This window comes from Salvelinus sp. IW2-2015, linkage group LG1 (assembly GCF_002910315.2).
Source record: "Salvelinus sp. IW2-2015 linkage group LG1, ASM291031v2, whole genome shotgun sequence".
Lineage (NCBI taxonomy): Eukaryota > Metazoa > Chordata > Actinopteri > Salmoniformes > Salmonidae > Salvelinus > Salvelinus sp. IW2-2015.
Window position 1 is genome coordinate 11112263 of NC_036838.1, and position 5052 is coordinate 11117314.

The following is a 5052-nucleotide window of genomic DNA, read 5'->3' on the forward strand; positions in this document are numbered from 1 at the left end:
TTATTGCTATTATTAATTGGTTAACAACGTAATTAGAACAGTAAAAATAAATGTTTTGTCATACCTGTGGCATACGGTCTGATATACCACAGCAAAAAAGCACCATTGGCATCTATACCAGAATGCTAACAACATTTGCACAAGTAATAGCGAATTTCAATGGAGGCTGCTCGCTGAATATGCTGACAAAAATAAACCAATTGCAAAGACAGCCAATCCAGCTCATAAAGTAAAAAYAAAAGTACCAGTCACGCCCTGACCTTAGAGATCCTTTTTATGTCTCTATTTGGTTGGGTCAGGGTGTGATTTGGGGTGGGTATTCTATGTTCTTTCGTTTTATTATTTGTATTTATATGTTTAGGCCGGGTAGGGTTCTCAATCAGGGACAGCTGTCTATCGGTGTCTCTGATTGAGAACCATACTTTTTCCCACCTGTCATGGTGGGAAGTTAACTTTGTTTGTGGCACATAGCCCTTAAGCTTCACGGTTGTTTTGTATTGTTTATTGTTTTTGTCTGCGTCATTTTTATAAAGGAATATAAACGCTCACCACGCTGCACTTTGGTCCACTTCCTTCAACGGCCGTGACAGTACCAGTCAAATGTTTGGACACACGTACTCATTCAAGGGTTTTTATTTATTTTTACTATTTTCTACATTGTAAAATAATAGTGAAGACATCAAAAGTATGAAATAATATATTTGGAATCATGTAGTAACCAAATGAGTATTAAACAAATCAACATATATTTAATATTTTTGATTCTTCAAAGTAGCCACCCTCTGCCTTGATGACAGCTTTTCAAATTCTTGGCATTTTCTCAACCAGCTTCACCTGGAATGCTTTTCAAACTGTCTTGAAGGAGTTCCCACATATGCTGAGCACTTGTTGGCTGCTTTTCCTTCACTCTGCAGTCCAACTCATCCCAAACCATCTCAATTGGGTTGAGGTCGGGTGATTGTGGAGGCCAGGTCGTCTGATGCAGCACTTCATCCCTCTCCTTCTTGGTGAAATAGCCCTTACACAGCCTGGAGGTGGGTTGGGTCATTGTCTTGTTGAAAAACAAATGATAGTCCCACTAAGCCCAAGCCAAACTAGTGAAATTTGTTTTTCAATGACCTTGGTTTATCTGGAATGACGCCACTAGTCTGTCTGTCAAACTTGCCAAACCCCCCCCATACCTCCATCCAGAAAATGTAAATAATAGGTTTCCTTAACCGAGCTTTTTCATCGTGCTGGCACTTTCTGACCAATGGAATGCTTTATAAAGGGAAAACTCCCCCTACTTGGCATGCTGGGTGAGCTGAATTGATACATAAAAACATTGAAGTATTTCTCACACAGATACAGGATTCAGACACGGACAGCAGCAAGGGATAATCAGGTACCTGGGTGTTCTTTATTTCTCACCAAACAAAATGTTTAGCCTGTTTTAAGAGCATTTTAAGAGTCTATACATGTGTTCTGATTGATTCCTTATTAGTTTAAATCTGTATGCTGCATACCCTTTATCTGTTTACACAAATGGTTTTACCATCTGTTAAATAGTGTGCAGTGTATGTATTGACATAGTGTTAGTGTGTGTGTGTGTGTGTGTGTGTGTGTGTGTGTGTGTGTGTGTGTGTGTGTGTGTGTGTGTGTGTGTGTGTGTGTGTGTGTGTGTGTGTGTGTGTGTGTGTGTGTGTGTGTGTGTGTGTGTGTGTGTGTGTGTGTGTGTGTGTGTGTGTGTGTGTGTGTGTGTGTGTGTCTCTGTCTGTGTGTCTCTGTCTGTGTGTCTGTGTGTGTGTGTGTGTGTGTGTTGATACTCCAGTGTGTTTCACATGTCTGCAGCTATGAGGGGGGTTGTCCTTCTCTTTATGCTTTCTCTCTGGGCTGGAGACAAGGTGGATGCCCGGATCAGTGAAGACAATTTAGCTAAACTGATTACAGAGATGAAAAAGTGAGTGCTTCTCTGTTTCATTGTCATCATATAGTCTCCGTTTTATTACCACACTTCTTATCAACTAAAGAAACCTTGCATTAATATACTATAGGGAATTGTCCCCAAACTCTACAAGTAAGGTCAACCAAAGTATGTGCCTCGTGTTCTGTTGTTGTTGTGTGCTGTTGTTCAGGTTCGGACTGCAAAATCGTCAGTATGCCATGGCTGTCAGGCTCACCCAAAAGCAGTGCCAGACTGGACAGTTTGATGTCAGTGTTGAACCACAGGTGGTCCGGGAGGCACTTGCTGCCGGCCAAATCTACAAAGGGGACAAGATCATCGCAGCCACACCGTCTGATAACTACCACGCAGAGTATCGTCTCCTGAGTATTACTATCCAGGAAATGGGCTACCCCATATTACACCTGACAGATAACAAGGACTGTATAATCTTCTTTACCACATTCTCTCCCTGCCTGGAGTCCTGTATGAAAGAAAGAGGAGGCCACAGCATTATCAATGACCTTGATAGGGCCTTTCCTACTAGAGACCTAAACTATAAGGCCTTTGTGTTCGAGAAAGTCTGGCAACCTAAGTGGGGTGGGGCGAAAACCAATCCCCCAAGGCAAAAAGTACTAAACTCCTTCAATACAATACAAAAGTACATCCCCCTATATCGCTGTGAAAAAAGCAAGTGTTATTATTGCAATCTGAACACAGTTCGCTGTTTGGAGGGCTACAGTGGCTGAGTGCACTCCTTCAAGTCCAGCTGAGCCAATGAAGCCTCCTGTATCTGTAGAGGACTGTCAACCTCTCTCTTCCTTCATCCCTCTCTCTGTCTCTCACTGTCCCTTTTTGCCCTTTCCTCAGTATCTCTGTCCCTCCTTAGGATAATCTCAATTGGTGTTGCTCGACTCCTCGCGTCCTCTCCTCTCCTCACCTCCTTTTGAAAAAGGTCAAAGGTAATCAAAGAGAGGAGATGAGGAAAGGAAACAGGCAAACAAATGTGCTTGTATGAAATGATTCTCCTTCACCAGCATGTCATCAGGCAAATGACATTTACAAAGGAGTAATCCCCAAATACATGTGTTAAGTGGTAAAAATAAATGTAGCTGGTTGCACTAGACATTTTATAGAGAGATAAGTATTGTATAGTTTTTTAAATATTGGCATGCTCTTCTCAGWGAAAACAATAGCTGATTCAAAGGGGGTGTGGCAGATTTTAAAACACTTCCGCGTTACCCGCTGAGAGGATATATTTGTGCTCAGGTTATCGAGGAGATGAGGACCACTTTTTGGTTTCCGGGTCCCAGTGGAAAGGACAGGATGGACTTTTTCCTAATTTGAGAATCCTCTTCCCTATCCTTCCCTCCCCCCACGACAGTTCCACAGTTCAATAAACTACACTATTACAAGACCATCTCTCTCTTCATTCCTGTGTTGTTTATTTTTTTTACCTTTATTTAACTAGGCAAGTCAGTTAAAAACAAATTCTTATTTTCAATGACAGCCTATGAACAGTGGGTTAACTGCCTTGTTCAGGGGTAGAACGACAGATATGTACCTTGTCAGCTCGGGGATTCGATCTTGCAACCTTTCGGTTACTAGTCCAACGCTCTAACCACTAGGCTACGCTGGCCCATTGTAGGTGTGGATGTAGTGGTAAGAAAGGTGGATAAGAGAATAATAGATAAGACACCAGCTGATTTTTCATGAGGATGTTATGTCATACACAGGCAGTGTAACAATGTTCTGGGAATAAAATACGAATATCACAATGTATAACAAGTTTATGAAAATGATTTGCTGGTTAAACAATGAGACAATGAATATGAGACAAGAGTAACACAATCTTATCATATTTTAACAAGGTTATGGCATTCATGACAGTAACCCAAAGAGATGGTAACACATGTTTGTAACTGTGTATTATGGCATAGTCCTGGTTTATTATTGGGTTAACATTAAACAGTCTGTATACTGTATCCTATACAGTATTTATATCAATGCAAGGTTATCAGAACAATAAGATGCATTGAAAAACTTTAAGCTACAGTATGACTGCAGTTGAGGCCTATCATTGTGGAGCACTATGTTATACTTTATTGGCTGTGACATGACATAAAACTCATCTTCTCTGTGTCAAGTGCCCATTCCAGATCGACCCCAACATCTGTAAAGTTGTAGAGCTCTGGAGGACTACTTAGTTGTAACACACAATGTAATACTGTAGCTCAATGTGTGAAGATAAGATTCCCGTATGTATTGTTGGAAGGGTTGGACGGTGTCCAGATTTTCATATCGCCATACCATCCTTCTTTCATACTGGTATATTTAAGTAATAAGGCGCGGGGGGGTGTGGTATATGGCCAATATACCACGGCTAAGGGCTGTTCTTCAGCACGACGCATTGCGGAGAGTATGGACACAACCCATGGCCATAAACCACAAACCCCCGATGTGCCTTATTGCTATTATAAACTGGTTATCAACGTAATTAGAACAGTACAAATAAATGTTTTGTCATACCCGTGGTATACGGTCTGATATACCATAGTTGTCAGCCAATCAGCATTCATGGCTCGAACCAACCAGTTTATAAATAGTATTACCAACTTGGTACACAAGATTGCGCAAAAAAAAAATGCAAATGCAGCTGGCCCCCCTGTGCCCCCCCGCCAGAGCACCAGCAGCGCTGCTGCCCAAGCCATCCCCAAGCTCCCTCCCAAAACGTACAAAAGGGAGTCGGTGTCATACCCGTCCCCAGCGCATCGAGACGGCCCGACCCTGCTGGAGAATGCCAACCCCTTTTAAAAAGACTTGTGTATGTAATCTGGGGCAAATTATTGAACACTAAAGACTTGGACAAAAAACAACATTAATTGTGATGTTGACTTTGAGAAGAAAAAAAAGACAATACCAGTGTAGGTTCTTAGCTACCTGGAAAAATAATCATGTGCCCTTATAAAAAAAAATACTTAAACGAAAGATGATTGTCCTTTTTCATTCGTGCAGACCATTTGGAGATTCCCTATAAAATCCTTTCGGGGGGGGGGTATCTTACTGTTTGTTTTGTTGTGTGTGTTTGTATGTACAGTATGTCGTTTGTCATTGTCCAATGTTTATTTAAT

The 5052-nt window shown here is 41.5% G+C and overlaps 1 long non-coding RNA gene across 2 annotated transcripts; it reads left to right on the forward strand.

Annotated features, from left to right (window-relative positions):
- The first annotated feature begins 1284 nt into the window (after nt 1–1284).
- LOC139028166 (uncharacterized) lies at nt 1285–3338 on the forward strand. Of its 2 annotated transcripts, none has more exons than XR_011480375.1 (3): nt 1285–1384; nt 1831–1939; nt 2115–3338. It is a non-coding gene; the product is annotated as an uncharacterized lncRNA (long non-coding RNA). The 2 variants fall into 2 exon arrangements; XR_011480373.1 differs by having other exon boundaries at nt 1301–1384; nt 1811–1939.
- The last annotated feature ends 1714 nt before the right edge of the window (nt 3339–5052 follow it).